The sequence below is a fragment of the Heterocephalus glaber genome, unplaced genomic scaffold (genome assembly GCF_053883595.1).
Source record: "Heterocephalus glaber isolate CG9 unplaced genomic scaffold, H.glaber_assembly_v1.0 deba00000901, whole genome shotgun sequence".
Taxonomy (NCBI): Eukaryota; Metazoa; Chordata; class Mammalia; order Rodentia; family Bathyergidae; genus Heterocephalus; species Heterocephalus glaber.
In genome coordinates, this window is record NW_028258171.1 from 2813173 (window position 1) to 2832614 (window position 19442).

Consider the following 19442-nt stretch of genomic DNA (forward strand, 5'->3'; position numbering starts at 1 on the left):
TTTCTTCATAAAAATTAGAAAATAAAAATTTTTGTACAAAATTACAATTGTTAATTTTATAAAAATTAAAATTGAAAAATGTAATATATAAAAAATTTGTTTTCAGTTTTTCTAACTACTCAAATAGCTCAATTCAAATTTTCATGTTGACCAAATTAACCAAAAATATAGATGTTTCAAAAATGAATTTATTTTAAATTCATTTTAAAATTTCATTCAACCAGTTACATTCATTTCAAAGTTAGGGCAGCCTAAATATTAAAGCAGGATAAAACTCGACGAAATATTTCTTCCATTCCCATATTTTAAATACAGTACCATAATTATTTTCATAATCAATGAGTTTTGGAAAAAATAACTGTAAACTGAAGAGCCATTAGTGGAATATAAGAACAAAAAGAAATACCATAGTATTACTGTAAAAGTTTTTACTGTGCTTCAATAAATTTCCCTAAGGAAGTTATATTATTTGGAATGTTGCAAATATGACTATAATCTTTAATTTTCCATGATAATTTTGTTATAGCAAGTTGTATATGTAGTTGAATATGTATACATATAATGTTTAACATTGTTCGTAAAAGTACAATTGACATTCCCACATTTTATAGACATGAAGCCTCATTCTTAGAGAGCTCTCTCTAGTCGTAATTTAATCCTACAAAATATGTATCAAAAGAATGTGTTAATTCAGTATCAATTACTAGTGTGATTTTGGACACATTACTTAGAACCTCTCTAACCTCTAAACTTGGTTACATCTGTTACATAACAATAGTTTATCTCTTTTAGAGTAGTTGTACAGAGTTAATGTAAATCTCTGCATTATGACTAATATAATGTTTGACAAAAGTAGATCTTAACAAAATGTTGGTTATTATGAATTCTTCTTTCTTTTCATCTTTCTACAATTTTATTTATGCCTTGTATATGCCATAGAGTGTTCTAGAGGCCAAGATTAAAGCAGTGGACAAAATTAAAAAATGAAGGTAAGATGAAAAAGACAATAACGTTAAAAAGAGGTCAATGGTGGATTAGATAGTGATAAGTATAAGGAGAAAAGTAGGGCACAGGAGGAGACTGGAAAGTATGTTTAGGTAGGAGTCGTAATTTTAAGTAGTTTTGTCATGGAAGGACTTGCTGAAATGCTGTAACAGTAAAGACTTGAAGGCAGTGAGGAAATAAATCATGGGCTGTCTGGGAAACGAGCATGCCAGGGTGAGAGACTGAGAAAGTAGAAAGGTCCTGAGGCCGGAAGGAGGGGACTATGTGTGGACTACATAGAAAGTATGGGATGAGATGAGACTGATAGAATAATGCAGACCAGCTGGCGTGGGCCTAGAAGGAGACTTCCTGGATTCAACTTTTGACCGGGGAGACTTGAAAGCACCCGAGGGTTTTGAGGAAAAGTGTGATATAATCTGATCCACAACTGCAGAGAGTCACTCTGGCAGCTCCCTGAGGCCACTCTGGAGAGAGACGGGTTGTCGGCTCCTCTAGGTGAAAGATGATGTGGGAGGTGGTGGCAGCAATGGACGTTGTGAGGTGTGCTCGAGCAGTTGATATGTTTTAAACAAGACAACAGGCTTTATTAGTGAAACACGACTAGTGAGAAAGGAGCCAAAGATGACTGACTCCAAGGCTTTGGAACCGAGCACCTGAAAAATGTCATCATGGAAAACAGAAGTTTGAAAGAAGTAAGCAGAGAAAAATCAGCAGTTTAATTCAGAATTAATACTAGAATTTCAAGTTAAAATATAGAAGTGTTTTTTGGATTAATTATATTGGGGTTTGAGGAGAAAGGTCTAGGCTGGTATAAAAATCTTAGTAGTCTCAGAAATGCACATTAAAGTCATGCAACTGTGATGCCAAGAGGCATGGGGATAGGGATTAGTGATCGATGATTAGTGTTTTTGAATCTGAGAGGTGAGGAAGAACCAGCAAAGAAACCTGAGGGTGAACATAGTGAGGAAGAGAAAAACCCCAAGATCGGATGATGTCCTGGAAGTTAAGGAGAGCGTGAAATGCTAACAGCATAAATTGAGGACCAAGAATTAACTGTTATACTGTATGACATGGAATCTCTGACGACCTTTCCATTAGCCAAATACTAAAGTGACCTGGTTGAACACACTTTCATAAGAAACTCACTGTCTTTCTCTGGGTTCTGTCCTGCATGACTTTTAAAAACACGTGCACATCTCATTACTTTATAAATACATCTTTTCTTGAGAGCAGCTGTACAGACACTGAATACAAGTTATGCTGGAAAAGAAGATTCAGTTTAAGTATGTAAAAATATACTACCAGAGGTATCCAAAGGTGCCTTAGCTTAAACCAGGCAATAGCTGAAGAGATGAGTGGGCAAGCTTGCTGCCTTCAGAGGGAATGTGGGGGTGTGTGTGGGCTACTAGTACTGTAATGGGCAAGAGGCAAACATATCACCCAAATCTTAAGCCATGGGTGCTCAGGTGAGCCCAAGACACTAAAAGACTGAAGTTTGATTGTACTTTAGTTTTGGCTGATCTTAATCAGCTAAGTCCACACTGGCAGCTCAGCTGGCTGCCTTTAAATCCTGCTCCACCTGTTCCTTTTTACCCCATGGCTTGAAACCACTTTCAGGTGGTTGTGGGGAATCTCACTGTGAGGAGAGCCCCAAACAAAAGGCTCTTGCAGTTATATGGATTCAAGACTGGGAGAAGGAGAGAAGAAAGGCTAGGAGTGGAAAAATACTGACTACTGAAGCATAGTGAGGGGATAATGTCTTCAATTTTCTCCACCATAAAGAGTTTGTGTACTATAAAGAGAGGTGCCTGGGAAGGTTTCAGTTGAAGGCCCCGGATAAAGAGGCTTCTAAATGGAACCGTCAGGGGTAGGAACACAGTTATATGTTAGAACATGGCTGATAGAGGAGGCCTGAGTCCTTCACTGTAAGTCCCTTCAGAGACTGCAACACACTGGCTGCGCATCCGGCCTGGTATGGAGAGAACAGCTTCCTCAGGAGGTTTGCCAGGTATGTAATATCTTTGAAACTATCTGTTGTTGGGCGTGAAATATTACACACAGGCTCTTGGCCAGGAGCTGGAATCTTCAAGTGTCTTAACAGAAATAAGCATAGAATGTTATGGGAACATAGATAAGGAGAGATTTATTGAGCCTGGGGTGATTAAGGAGAAGGGAAGCTTTCTGGGAGGCTGTAATGCTTGGATTGATCTAAATGACAAATAGATGTTAGGCCAGTCTCTTAGGGAGTGATATTCCCTGCTGAGATGGGGCTGAGAGCCGAAGTAAGGAGGTAGATATCAGATGTACTCCAAATGACAAGAGTGCTGGTCTTCTATTGCTGCTGTAACAAATTAATACAAGCTGACAGCTTAAAATAGCACACATTTATTCTCAAACAGTTCTGAGGCTCAGGAGTTTGAAATCAAGATAGCAGCAGAGCTTTGTTCCTTCTGGAGACTCCCAGGGAAACTGTGTTTCCTTCCTCTTTCCAGGCTTCAAGGTCACCTATTCCTTGGCCTGTGGCCCCTTTCTTTCTCTTCAGAGCCAGAGACAGCATCATTTTTCCTCTCTGTTCCAATCCTTAGATCCCTTTCTGACTCTGATCTTCTGCATTCCTCTTAAAAACTCACTTTTGTTTTTGTTTTTGTTTTTTTCGTACCAGGGATCGAACTCAGGTCCTTGTGCTTGCGAGGCAGGTGGCAGAACCACTGAGCTAAATCCCCGGCCCCTAAAAACTCACTTTTGATCACATTAGGCCCACATGGATAATCTGGAATGATTTGTCCATTTCAAGTTCCTTAACATTTGCAGTGTCCTTTTACCGTGTGATGTTTTGATTGACTCCCGTTCTCCTGGCTGTTGAGGGGGGCTCCCTGGCCAAACACATGACACTAATGCTGGAGAGAAGAGATAGACAGCTCTTTTATCTTGTATATGCTCACATCCTGTTGAGAAAGACCACAAGTCATACAAGGGCACCTGAGGTTTGAACTCATAGACAGAGTGAACAGCATAGCAGAGGGGGGCAGACTTTAGAGGTGGTGACTTCTGGTTCCCCCAAGAGGCTATGATTGCTTTGTTTGAATAATTCTGTCACTGGCAGGTAACTGATACCTATTCTCAGGGTTAAGAAGGTACCAGGCCTGGTGCCTGCGTGATAACCAGTACCCTTTGGCTAGAGGACTGTGTCCGTAGAGCACAGTGGGCAGGAGACTTGTGGTGAAGCCATCTGAAGTCTGCCTGATTTTATCTCATCACAAGGCAGCACTAATACTGAAGCTTCACCTCAGAATGCACGTGTTATGTAATATTTTGGGTTCTTAGGATTTAGCTATGGGCATCCTTGGGAATTATCATTCAGCCTACTGTAACAAGTAATTAAGGTTTACTGAATAATAAATTTATAACTTTGAGATGATGGAGAAATGGGAAGAATTGAGTTTAGGATAGTAGGTGGAGCTCAGGCTTTGTCTATGAAAGGTACAAGGCTGAAGTCCTTGTAATTCTGTTCATAGTGGTGAAGATAATAGCATATCGACTAAAATATTAGCTTGCACTTGCACTTAGAGGACCCAGACACACTGCTCACTGTGCTGAAGGCCCCACACACATTTTCTAGTTGTTATCAGAACACTCTGAGATACAAAGTGTAATATCCTCTTTTAATGGGGGTATAGGGAGATTATGGAACTTATTCAAGGTCAGACAGTCCAAAAACTAGAAGCCAGAACTCTGACTCAGTCAACAGTGTCTCACTGTGGAGTCCGTTCTTTATTATGAGAGTAACGGGGAGAGCATGCCTAGTGGAGTGTGCTGGAGCAGGAAGTGACATGAAAGGAAGTGGGGCGTCTGTAAGCATGACAGATGTCACCCACTTCTGGAGGAGAGGACGGTGCGCTAGGGGGCAGCTGGTGTAAGATCCTGTGCTGTTGAGGCTAGTCCTTCCTTGTTGTTACTCTTCTCAGTGGTCTGGTACCACACTCTCCCCTCAAATGATTTGGTGTAAATCTGGATCATTCACTGGGCAGTTTTTGTTGCTTCCTTGGTGAATGATGTGACTTTTAATTAATGGTCAGTTCCTAAGCATGATGATTTCTCTTGTGCTATGTCCCAGTGAATTAAGCACATAAACAGTGGCAGTTTTTTTGTGGAGCGCTGATTGGTGCTATTTTCATGGCCTATATGTGAAATATAGATTCGAGATGAAATGTGGAAAACTCTCATCTCTGTAGCCGATACCACACTGGAAACACTGTTATGCTTATTCGGATGTTACTGATGTTGCTCTCTAGTCCAGTATTATTCTCTGTGTCCACAGCTTTAAGATTGGATCTCTTGTAAAGTGTGTTGAGTGGCAAGACTCATGCTCCTCACCTCTGCCCTACTCAGGTAAGCTTTAAAGGCTCAATTTCTTTTGTATGAGGATTGGAGGATAACAGTTTGGAAATGGTGTAGTGTGGAAACAGAGAATGTTTGACCCATTTCTTTTCTATTACTATGGTATTTTGGGTGCTGGAATTGGATAGTCAATAACTATGAGAGCTGGAAGAGAAACTGCAAATTTGAGAACTGTTTGCAACTGAAATGGCAAGGATAGTTGGTTTACCTCAAAATCCTGAATTCACCTATCCCCCTTTGTTATCTTTATTAAAAATTTGTTATAATCAGAGTCCAAGATATAACTTCTAATTGTCAACATACCTCCTATGGCATTACAGGTGAGTATACTTTATCTGAAATGCTTGGGACCAGAAATGTTTTAGATATCACATCTTTTCATATTGTGGAATATTCACATGTATATAATGATGTATCTTGGAAATGATAACCAAGTCTAAACATAAAATTCCCTTAAATTTCATATACACATTCTGTACATAATCTGAAAGCAATTGTATACAACATGTTTAGTGCATCTGAAATTTGACTGTGACCCATCAGGTGAGACCAGAAGTGGGACTTTCTACCTGTTTGGATCACATCAGTGTACAACCTGATCTAGATTTCGAAGCATTTCAGATTTTTGGATTAGGGATGCCCAACCTAATAATAGCATTATTGTCAGAGCCATGGTTAAATCACATTAATTTAAATGTACTTTAACAGACAGTACTCTGGAAAAGTAAGATGTTTCTCTAATGAGTATAACATAATATATACAATATTTCTAATATTAAAGGTATGTATTTTTATAGTACTGCAGGTTGAACCCATGTACTAGGCAAACTCTCTACTATTAACTTATAGCCCCACTACTTTATTTAAAAAAATTAGAAAATTGAGATAGGGTCTCTCTAAGTTGCTCAAGGTGTCCTCAGACTTGTGATCCTCTGGACTCTGCCTCCCCAGTAGCTGGAATTATAGGTGCACACCACTCCTGGCTTGAATATGCATTGTTTTTAGCATAAATTATGTTTACAATTATAATCAGGAAATAATTTGACTTTTTAAATTGAATTATTATTGTAAAATCTCTTAAAAGCTATATGTAGTTCAACATTTAAGAAACACTGAAAAGTTAGAATAAAAACAAAATGAACAACAGTCTTTTATTTAGGTCAGGGAGACAATTCAGTAGAATTCAAATTATTACAATGGTATATATTGCCCTTTGTTTTATGAAAGGTATATATTTCTCAGAAATGTCATTTACAGTGTTAAAATTTTACAGACATTGTTCACGGAAATAAAATCAAACTAACAACATTTTTATACTTGATTTGAAATGTAAGGAATTTGGAAAGGAAGGGATTTATGACCTTGTGTGAAAGTATATGTGTTAGAAATATCTTGATATATGAGCATATATTTATACATCAAAGGCATTTGGATTTTTAGGTTCAGGTAATATATACAAGTATGTATATATAACATATGTGTGTATATACCTTGAAAAACTTATTTTAAGGAATTGAGGGATATAATTGTCGAGGGTTAGCAAATCCAAAATCTGAATGATTAAATTGATAAGAAGAGACTATAGGCTGGTAGTAGGATTCCTTTATCCTCAGAGGAGCTCAGTCTTAGTTCTAGTAAGGCCTTTGACTAATTAGATAAAGTGTGCCCACTTCAAGAAGGGCCACGTAGTTTATTCAAAGTCCACAGTCTTAAATGATAATCGTATGTCTAAGCCCTCACAGAAACATCCAGAATAATGTTTGATCAAATATCTCACACGGTTTCCTAGTCAAGTTGACACAGACAAGCATCACAATATGAAAGGTGTAATCTCCTGGAAAGGATGTGATCTTATACCTTTCTGCATATTATGCTGTGTAGATAATGGCAGCCAAATGAGAAAAATCACTCCCTGCACATTAAAATAATTTCCAAGAGTGTATGCATTTCATAGGAATGAAATTTGTATTACTATAAAACAAAAGTAGAAATAAATGTTTCCCTACACATGGTAGTTGTAGATAAATTGAAGTATGTAAGAAAGCTATTGAAGCACCATTTTGGAAAACAACAGTGCCAATTAAAAAGAAACATTTTAAGATGACAGAAATCTCCTAAGGTGGTAAAAAAAGGAGTAGCAAAAGTCCTAACTGTGATCAACTATAAAATTAAGTTGATTACAGAATAAGCCAAAGGATGGTAAAAGTAAAACCAAGGTTGTATTTCATCAACTCTTGGACTCAAATTCCTATTACTACTGCCAATCAGGCTGAGAATTCTGCCCTGTTTGGCTGCCTTGCTTTTAAAGGAAATACTTTAATTCAGTGTAGTATGTGGTATGTGGATCTTGAGGGGGGGCATTGGAAATTGGAATTTGAAAATGACCTTGTGCGTTTTCACATCCATTGTCTAAAACTTCTGGAATTGTGTTGCTCCCTGTAAGATCCTGTGGAGGTCAGTTTATTTGATCTTAAGGCTGGCTGTGTGAAGTAACCAAGACTTCCCAGGTCCCTTTTTTCTTCTGTGCTCTCTAGCATTGGCTTTTGAATTTGAATTACTTTTACTTACTTTTCTTCACTAGTTCCAACCCTTGCTTAGGGTTCTATTGATCCTGTCATCCTGATTGATGCCTTCCTGTAATTGGATTAACTTTTTAATGCCTGTTTAGAATTGGTTTCCAATTTTGCAGCTCCTCCCCTCAGTCCTTCCTCTACTTTATAGTAGCTTGTCTACATGGGTCTGCCTTGTCCTTCAGACCATTCCCCGTTTATTCCCACATGCCTTGTGGCTGTTGCTGTGTGATGACCCATTCTCAATCACATCCTTTAAGCCAGTATCAGAGACATTTCTTTTGGATCATCATAGTGCAAAGAAAGACTTACAACAAATGTTTCATTTTGTGAAATGTTTGTTCTTAGCCTCTTGGGTTCTGAATCCATTGGTTGGGATTTGAAAAATCAATGACCCTTGGACTTAAGATAAATATACTTTAATAAATTTCCCCAATATCAAAATTTAATAGGGTCCTTCTGAAAGAATTCTTGATCTGTAATATTTTCCTCTTAAACTCTTTAATAATTACCTATTGCTTACTGCTGAGATGTGGTGTGATTTGTATCTCATACCTTGATCCTGTTATTTTCTGAAATATTCTTTCTTCATTCTTTATCCCCGACCCCCCCCCCCCCCACCACACCACATACGTACACGCACACATTTACTTCCTGGCTTCTGTTTCATAAGGTGATACTCTTCATTAAGGCCTATTTCACTTTCCAATTTCTTCATGAAGTGTTGCCCGACATTCACAGTCTGTTTTTCTTTTTACCTTCAGAACTTGATTTATTCCTTTTAGGGTCCTTTTAAAATACTTTCTTTATATCTGTCAATGTTATTCTTCTTTTTTAGATCATAGGCTATTTGAAGGCAGGAACTGAGGAGTTACTATGCTTATATTACTTAGGATTTGGGTAGTCAATAGACATATTCTGAAGAATTATTTTCTTTGAGCCACGATTGAGACCCTGTCAACAATGAGTTCATGCTACTGAATTTCCTTCACACTTGGCCATGAAGAAGAGGTTTTTCTTATGTGTGGTAAAATAAGAAAGTAAAGATAAGATAGTGAATTTTCCATGAAGTTAAATTTATTCAACTTAAAGGAAAACCTGTTATGTGTTACTGCCCTTCCTGCTTGAAAATTAAAATTGCTCCCTTATTTCATGGTAATGGGTGGTGCTTGCTAAAAAAATAAGTTGTCTACATTTTCTTTCATTTCTTTTTAAATTTTTTTTACTGGTCAATGAAATTTTTAGAGCTTCTGATATAGTGGGGCAGGCATATATCTGGTCCACAAGATGGTAAACTATTAACATTATTATGTGATTTTTTGCAATCATTTTCATGACTTGATTGTAGAGGGTACATACAGTCCAGAGTGAACTTCATCTTCTGCCCCCTACCCTGAGTCAGTGATTCAAAACCCATGCTTTTCAGACATTATATACTTGGCCACTTGGTGAGTAAAACACAGTGATTATTGATATTCAGATTCAACCTACTGCATGTGTTCCTAGGAAGGCAGGTCTTTATCAAGCAAACGTGTAAATTTTGTTACTTCATTTTAATGTTCTTTTAAAAATATAAAAAATGAAGTTTTGTTTCTTATGTGCTTCATTTTATATATTTTATATGCAACCCAGGACAATTCCCTTTTACTCAGAGCTCAGAAACGCCAATGGACACCACCTGTGAAGTAGGATGTTTGCACATTCTAAAATCAACTACTTGAGTAACAGTGGTCTCAGCTGTGTGTAGTTCAAATGACCACACCTGCCTCAGGTACTGTTTTAGTCTCTTTTCTTGTTGCTGAGACAAAATATCTGATACTCAAAGTTAAAGGAGGAAAAGCTTATTTCAGTTTACAGCTTGTAGGGGTTTCAATCCTTAGTTGGTTGGCTTCAAGGCAACTAAGGCATGGCAGAGAGGCACTGAAGAGGAGAAACAGTCCATGGCATGGCAGAACAGGCAGAAGGCAGCAAAGCAGCAATCAGTGAGTAGCAGCAGCAGCATCTTGCCTCTCCTTTTTATCCCTTCGAGGCTACCCACCTTTTGGGTGGTACCACCCACTCCCAGGGTGGGCCTTCCCATTATCCACACCCAGGAGTGTGCCAAACTAATTAGTGGACTAATTTACTAGTCACACACTCTTAAACCCAGCAATACACAATTTAAACACACCCTGGAACCAGCTGCCTCTGAAAAGCCCCATCCCTGAGTCATGAGGTTTTGGGGGGACATCTCCATACACACCATAGCAGGTAACTTTCCAGGTAATTGTGAGAGCCAAGTAAGTAACCAAGTTGTCAAGTGTTTTTGTTTTAGTGTAGTCTAAAAGTAAGGTATTATATTATTTACTGGTAGTGATTCTTTTATTTTTAGCATCTATGGTATTTCCTTTGGAGCTCTCTATTTGTAATCCAGAAATAAGTCCATGTCTTTTTTAGGATCTGAATTACAAATTGTTCCTCATCCTTCTAGTGACATTGATTTGATTACATATCGTAAACTGTCTACCAGGATTTTTATTGTTAGTTTAAAATGAAATAAGAGTTTAAGCATCAGAATGCCAGTGGTAGATATTTGCATAAGTGATTCCATTTGGAATGATATACTGATACTGTTTATTTTTTGGCAGGAGGCTCTCAACACACAAGAGGTGAACTTTAAGTCCGAAGCATATTTAATGCAGATTTTCCATAGGAAGGATCATTTGCATTATGTGAAATTGTCTTTCACTTTACTTGAACCAAACCAAGACAAATGTAAGTGACTGCATTAATTCCCTAAGTGATTGCCTATCTACTTTGTGAAGACATGTTGCCAAAATATTGCATTGCTGGAATAATTATAAAATCTGAGAGTAGAGTAGGGATAGAGCTGGAAGGGTAAAACTGGGGCTGGAAGGAGCCACTTATTCCTATCTTCTCCATCAGTGTTATTAAAAAAACAAAGATTGCACAGGCTGCCTAAGATTTTAAAGTTGAAGAAATCTGTCTTTGCCCCCTATGTCTTTCCTTAATGCCTTAATGTAATTTCCTGTAAGAAATAGTTTTTTTCATTTTATTTTACCTGTCTGCCTTGATAGCCTCTGTTACTCTCTGGCTTTGTACAGGCTGCTAATGAGGTACAGTACCACCCTGGTCTTCCCTCCCCAGAAGCAAGTGCTACAGGCTACTGATTGAACCTTTTATCCTTTACCTTTGTTGTAATAAAACCTTACTCTTTAGGGCTATTGATCTCTGCTAGATGTTGGGAAAAGAGCAGTAAAATAAATTCACACTAAAGCATTATTCCTAATAACTGACAGTGGTTAAATATCCAAGTTTTGTTTTGAAACACACAAACATGCAAATAAACAAAAAGGACTAGCATGTTGGGTTCACAAGAAAAGAATTTGAATAAGGATCTTCCGCAGTCTTACTGAAGTTATCCAATGGAGATGAACTTATTTTCACATCTACTGGGGCTTCCCTTCCTGAATTAAATTGTGAATGGATCACTACATTGTCAAAAGCTGAGAGATTGTGAATCAAACTGGAATATTGTATATAAAGGCCCTTAAACTAGAAGATGAATGAAAAGCCAATATGAAAAAGCCAAATTATAATCCTAATTGGGATTAAAGTGGGAGTTTGAAGTGAGCTTCTGGTCCACACTCATGTGGAAATAAATAATAGAAGAGCAATGGCTCAGCAGTGGAATAAAGGAAAGGGAAATTTATTGTTTCAAACATATAAAGTTCTTAGTTATTTACCAAACATATATTAAACACAGGAAAAGACATAAGGATTTTAAAAATGAAAGACATATTCTCTGAACTAAGGAAGCTTATTCTGTAGGGAATAAATCAGAAACTAGAGAATTATGTTATCCATACATGATAAATCCTGTGGGAGAGGTAAACATCAGGTATTTGGAGACCTCACAGTACCACATCATGTAAAACTAGGTATGGAAGACAGGAATATATTCAGGAAAGTTTTAATTAGGTGAATTAACATTTACTGAATTTTGGAGAATGAATAAAGATTAACTAGAGGAATAAAAAAAGACCTCTCCTACAGTCTCACTCTCTATCTTAATTAGAAAGTCATTAACTTGGAATTAGTCCATTTATTTGGTTTTTGTGAAGTATTTCCTAAGCTCACATGCATATTAGAGCAAAAATTAAAGATTAAAAAAGCCACCACAGTAACTATAGAAAGCTTTTAGATTTCTTTTGAATGCATAACTGCATGTGCATTTTGGTAATTATGGGATCAATTATTAATATGTACATTTCATCAGTTCTACGAATGACGGTTAAAAGAGAAAAGCATAGTAAGCTCAGCTAGAGACCGCTTAAAGTGGCTCAGCACTCATTAACTACAAAACTAAATTAAAACAACAAGCAATTTATGAACAGGTAAATACAAGACACAGGGATGGATGTACAATTTAGTAGCTATTTGAGGTTATATTATTTGGGGTCCATAGAATTATAGAAACCCCAAGATGAAATTTATTTATCTATCTAGAGAATAAATGTTCCTGAAAGATATAGGAATATAGCTAATGGTAAAACACATATGGATAGAAAGCAGTTTGTGGTGGGTTGATCTACATATTTCACACACACACACACACACACACACACACACACAAACGTACTTTACTTCTTTGGTTAATTTAGATAGAAAATATCTAAAGCTAAGACTATATGGTGTAGAAGGAAACAGCAAAGCTACTAGGTATTTTATAGTTTTTGTTGAATCTCTTTTTTACACTGTTTATAAATATGTGCAAATTGCTACTAGATTCAGAGCACAAATTCCGACCCATAACTCATCACTTTCCTTGCAGTTACTACAGTTTAAAGGTCCTTTTGGAAATGAACATTTAACTTACTCCAGTCAATGTTTCTGGTTGACATTTGCTTTCACTGCCTGTTATTTTCAGCCATCACTAAAGCTTGTGGAAAAGGAATGAAAAAAAAAAAGGAAGACTGTTTAGCTGATGCTCTTCTAGGTCTAACTCTTTGAGTAAAGTTTTCATTTTTGAGTGGATTACAGCATGCAAAACTTTGATATGACTCAATTTATCTGGGCAATTTTAGAGAGCAAAATGAAAGTGGGGAGAACCAATGTATGATCCCTGACTTGAGATGCTATATGTTTTTAAACAGAGCGATAGATTTTTGCAGGCATGGGACTGAAAGTGCAGAATATCATCATGTGTCTTGTTGCTCTCCATATTTCTGTTTCTGAGTCTCTCTCATTTGAATCCCATAACTAATGTGAAATGCCTATCCTAAAATGTAGGTGAATTCAAAATGCCAGAATTGAGAAACTCTTCTTGGTTAGCACCACTTTCTGCTGCTATCAGTCCCTTCCCACCTTGTTCTCCAATTAAAAAAATTAAAGAGCAGAGTATATAAATATCTGCTTAATTGCTGAGAGAAGAAATCTTTCCCTTTTGATCTTCGTCTCCCTCACAACAAATATGGATATTTGTAAGTTGAGTATACAAGGATAAGCAGAATTGCAATTCTCCAACAGCAGTACCCTCATAATAGTTATTTAAAATTGTACTAGCAGTGAATATTGCAAAAATGAAATTAAATTATATGAAGAAAATAATTCTTTTCAGTATGTCATTGTGACACGTAAGCTGTATTGTCCACTTTTTGGTTTAGGAACCTCTGGGTATGGGTGAGTGGGTCATAAAGGCATGACTTTGTGTACAATATCTGGTCACTGGTTCCGTCCTCTCTGAGGCTCTCCTTCTGCTCACCCTTCTACCATGCTATTTCTCCCTTGGAGCCTTGACCATGGACTGATCCTCCAGAAACCATGAACCAAATTAAACCTCTCCTCCTCTAAATTGCAGGTGTCAGGTATTTTGTGCCAGCAGTAAGAAATCTGACTAATACAACTATTATATATTGTGAAATAGAATGGAAACTTAGTTCTCACAGTTCTGGAGGCTGGGATGTTCAAGGTCAGTGACACTGTTTGATTTCTGTTAAAGGCCTTCTTGGCATGACTTCATATGGCAGAAGGGATGTGTCTTAGTTACTTTCTCATTGCTGGGACAAAATACCAGATACTTACAAGTTAAAGAGGGAAAGGTTTATTTTAGTTCACAGTTTGTAGAGGTTTCAGTCCATAGTTGGCTAAGTCCAAGGCAGGGCAGCATGGCAGAGGAGAAACAGTTCATGGCATGGTAGGCAGGAGACAGCAAGACTTTATTTTTTATTCCCTTTGTATTCTCTCCAGGCTAAAAGCCTATTGGTTAGTGCCATCCACACCCAAAATGAGTTTTCTATCTCCAGTAAATCCATTACCCATACCTATAACTATGCTAAACCAATCAGTGGACTAACCTAGTATCATATACCTGTGATGCAGTACCACACACTCATGACCCAGGAACTCCCAAAAGCTTCACCTGTGAGAGCATGAGGCTTTGAGGGAGCATCTAGATATAAATAATAACAGAATGAATGCTGTGTCCTCACATAGCAGAAGGTGGAAGGGTAAAAAGGGCCCAATGGTCCCCAAGGCTTCTTTTATAAGGGAATTAATCCTATTCACAAAGAAGGATCCATAATGACCTATTAATCTCCTAAGGGCTCTACTTGTTCATACTTCTACATTGGAGGTTAAATTTCAGCATGAATTTTAGAGGAACATATTAAAAACTATAGCATTCCCTGTCTTAGTCACTTTCCTGCCACTGAGACAAAGTACCTGACACCCACAACTTAAAGGAGGAGAGGGTGTGTTTTGGATCATGGTTTCAGTCCATGGCCAGCTGGTTCCAAGGCAGAAATAACAGGGTGATAGGGAGTAGGAGAATAAAGCTGCTCACCTCGTGGCATTCAGGATGCAGAGCGAGAAGAAAGAGCCAGAGACAAGGATGATAACTTTTCCAGGCCACACCCACAGTGAACCACCTTCTACCAGCCCCACCTCTTAACAATACATTGAGCTTCTGAACTCATGAATGAATCCGTCCACTGTTGAGAATAGCACCCCTGTAATCCAGGCATTCTTCAAACACATGAAACTTTTGAGGGAGATTTTCGAGCTAAATTATAACACTCCCTAAATTCATCTATAGATTCAACACAATCCTTGCTAAAATGTTGGGTGTTTTTGCAGAAATTAACAAACTGACTTTTGTGGTTTGTATCTAGATGTCCCCCCAAAGCCTCAGGCATTCACAGGTGGGGCTTTTTGGAGCTGGCTGGATCTAGGGAGTGTGGTACTGGGATCAAGGGTGTGTGGATAATGGGAAGGCCCACTCTGGGTGTGAGAGGTACCACCCAAAAGGCTTTACCCTGGATAGGATAAAAGGGAAAGGGAGGCTTGCTTTACTGCTGCTGCTGCTGGTGCTGCTGTTGGTGCTTGCTACCTTCTGCCTGATCTGCCATGCCATGAGCTTTCTCGTCTGTGATGCCTCCCTGCCATGCCATCCTACCTTGGAGCTAGCTCACTGAGGATTAAAACCTCTACAAAATGCGAACTGAAAAAAACCATTCCTCCTTTAACTATGGTGTTGGGTATTTTGTCTCAGCAGTGAGAAAATTAACTAAGACATTGACCTTAAAATTCATACAGAAATGCAAAAAAATTAGAATAGCCAAATACTGAAAAAGAGCATAGTCGGAGGAATCAATCTTCCCAATTTCAAAACTTACTACAAAGCTACAGTGATCAAAGAAATTTGGTACCAGTACAAGGAAAAACATATTAGATCAATGGAATAGAACTAGAAGCTCTGAAATAAACTCTTATATTTATAACCCATTGACTTTTTTTTTTTTTTTGGTACCGAGGATCGAACTTGGGACCTTGCATTTGTGAAGCAGGCAGCGGAACCACTGAGCTAAATCCCTGACCCTCCATTGACCTTTTACAAGGGTGTCAAGCCCATGCAATGGAAAAAGTCTCATCAATAAACTGTGCTAGAACAACTGGCTATCACTTGAAAAATTATAAATGCAGACCCCTACATCACTCTATGTATAAAATTTGACTCAAAAAAGAAAATGTGAGTAAATCTTATATTTTTGAGGAAGGATATGGCTTTTTAGATATAATACCAAAAGCATAGTGAAAAAGAAAATAAATATTATTAAAATTAAATACTTTTTGCTTAAATTTTTGTCATTAACACAATGAAAATACAAAGCATAGAATAGAAAAAATATTTAAGAATCATATATGTTAATATTTAATATTCAGAATATAAAAAGAACATTTGCAATTCAATTGCCAGAGGACTTTTATCCAAGAAAGATATATAAATAGCCACAAATATATGAAAGGATACTCCACAACGTGATTCATTAGGGAAAAGCAAATAAAAATCAGAATAAAATATCATTTCACATGCACTAAGATTGTGAAGATAGAAAAGACGTTGACAAGGATGTAGAGAAATTAGAGCCCTCATACATTGCTGCAGGACTGGAAAATGGCTGCTGCAACTTGGCAAGTTCTTAACAATATTAAATCTAGACTCATCAGGTAATCTAATGGTTCCCCTTCTAAGTATGTACCTGAAAGAAAAATATATGTCTATTCAAAAGCTTGAACAAGAAGGATCATAGCAGCCTCCTTCATATTAACAAAAAAGTGAAAACTAAATATACACAAACTGAGCAGGTTACATTTGCTCTATCTGTGCAATAGAATATTATTTAATAACCAAAAGGAACCGTGTACTGTGTGCCTCAACATGGGTGAAACTTGAAAGCATTAAAAGAAGATATTCTCAAAAGGCTACATATTGTTTGATTCTATTGATATGAAATTCTTAGACATAAAAAGTAGGTTGGTGGTTGCTAGGGACCAGGTAGGTGGGAATATAGAGTAATAGCTAATGTAGAAAAAGGTTATCTTGAGGATAATGAAAATATTTTAAAATTAGAAAATTTTAATGGTTATGAAACTGCAAATCTATTAAAAACCACTGAAATTTACACATTAAAGTGAATTTTTTAGAATGTGAACTATATCTCAATACATCTGTTATAATACTGGTTATATTATTTTAAAAAACCCCAAAATGTAAAACAGAACAAATTACATGTTGCTCTATCTTGTAAGAATTTATCAAATGTGTTTGTATTCCTTTTTTTCTCTTTCATATTGCTCCTCAATGGGCCTTGGATGTGAGCTTGGATAGCAGATGCTATGGCTAAAGAAATGCGCACATTAACATAAACTGTGAAATTACTTAGTTCTATAGACAAATATATGTTTTGCAAATCACTAGGCTCCATTTAAAAAACAATTTCATATTTCATCACGACTTCTATTGTAATTCTGTCTAATCATGGCTGAAAATATTAAAAGATCATATGTGGGGCTTGGAGGTCACATAAGTAAATTATTTTATTTTACAAATAATGACACAGAAATCCAGGGAGGTTAGATTCTAACATTTAAGCATATTATCAGTGGTTTTTGGTCTATGTACTGTGAGTGGCCTCAAGTCCAACGAGTGGAGCACTACGCTGGTGGGAAAAGATCTAAATTGAAATCTCAGAACTGTCACTTGTTAACTGCTCCATTTGTACATGGAGCTAAACACTCATGCAGGTGTTTTCTTTTTTTGTTTGTTAAAATAAAGGAAACTACACATATTAGTTGTCATTTCTGTTAAGAAGAGAAATTCAAAATCCATGGGGGAAATATGACATTACATTGACAAATGTATACATTTTTTCACCATATTACTTTAAGAAAGATATCAATTTCCCTTGATTTGTTTGAATTCCAGTACTATAACTTCTTAGCTGAATGTTACCTATTTTAGGGAATGAAGATATGTCATTTTCAAACCTTAGTACTCTGGCTATTCATTTTAAAGTTGTGTATGTATTCTCAGATGTTCAGTGAAGTCTGTGTGAATGTATGCATATGTATTTTATTGAATATTAAACACATTTAAGCATTAAAATGCTAGTGTTAGACATGAACACTAAACAAATAAAAGCGCAATAAATGTAATGAACTTATCATAATTAGAAATATTTTCATATCAATGTATATCTTAGTATTTCAAGCACATTCAAAATTTTCATAAGTGAATGATAGTAATGAGAGATTACTAAGTACACCCAAGAAACTAGAGATCAAATCCTTTTAATGTAGATTTTGCACTCAGTTGTTTGACCAATTTAAAAGTTTCATAGCTGCTTGAGTTATTGGCTTTTGAAATTGACTATATCGGGCAATTTTCTTTATAAAATGTTGCTATAAATAAATATTGATAAATTCATATATGTAGATTGGCTGTTTTTAATAACTCATTGCCTCTATTTTTCTTTCCTGTCAGTTCTTTGCTAGTGATACTTTGTCATCTTGTCTCACTTCTCTTTGTAGTGATGTTCTGACAGTGTTTATGGTGGCATCCCCATCTTGAAATATTTCACTAACCAGGCTCTTTAGGGCACAATTATTTCTTCCAGTTTTCTCTTTGTTTAAACATCATCTTGCTTGTGTTCAATCAAATCCATATGGTTAACTGATTCTCTCAATACTTTTTATTGACATAGACCTAATGTCTCATTCCAGAGTTTTAAACTTACACCTCTATTTTATTTTCCTTTCACATGCACACAGAGAAAATACAATTTCTTCAAAGCTCGAATGTTGAATGAGTTTATACTGAGAGAAGGGTTCCCTTGGAAACACTAAATAAGGAAAGCTTTTATATCTGCCTGCTCATCAACTAATAGATTGACAGCTATTTCTCTGTAAAAAAAATAGTGTATTTCAGAACACTATGTGCATTGTTAATAGCACAATGTACAAAAGTCAGAGTTGCTCCACTGGATACAGTAAGGAGGAAGAGAACACTTAATGTGCTTCATAGAGTAAAGCAATTGTTTGAAAGTCTTAAGAATTTTACATTGGAGTATGAGCTTTTTTGTGTGTGGGTTATTTCATAAGAGATTTGTATTCATTTAGATGGGTTTGATGGTGTAAAATAAAATTATACCCCATTTTTCTTCATCATTATTAAATATAAAATGTGGGTTTTATTGATGGTTTTTAAAAATTGTGGTCTTATTAGATCCTAGTAAAGTCATAATTCATGCTTATAGAAAGCTAGATTAAGCTTCTTGATTACTTAAAAATTTGTGGACAGGTTAAAAATCAGTGTGAAATTATCCTTTTTTACTCACTTCATAAAGAATAAACATAGCATTAGAAAACTAGGTAAATTTCTTCCTGTTTGTAATAATGTCTCCATAGAACCTGTTAATTTCTTACATTTATTAAATAATAGTTCTTCCTTTTCCACTTTTATTATAAACTATTACCTAGATTCTATTTTTTGACTAAAATGAAAAAAGAAAGAGGATATCTATGCCATATAAGAAATGCGTAGTTTAAAATACACTTAAAATGTCAAACAAGTGTGATACTGTGTACAATATAAATTAGTCAATAAAAATATAATGCTTGAGAAATGGT

General features: G+C 36.4%; 1 long non-coding RNA gene across 1 annotated transcript; it reads left to right on the forward strand.

The window, feature by feature from the left end:
- The first annotated feature begins 130 nt into the window (after positions 1-130).
- Positions 131-19188, forward strand: LOC110345462 (uncharacterized). Its single transcript, XR_015450064.1, has 3 exons — positions 131-5394; positions 9606-9744; positions 10601-19188. It is a non-coding gene; the product is annotated as an uncharacterized LOC110345462 (long non-coding RNA).
- Positions 19189-19442: the final 254 nt, after the last annotated feature.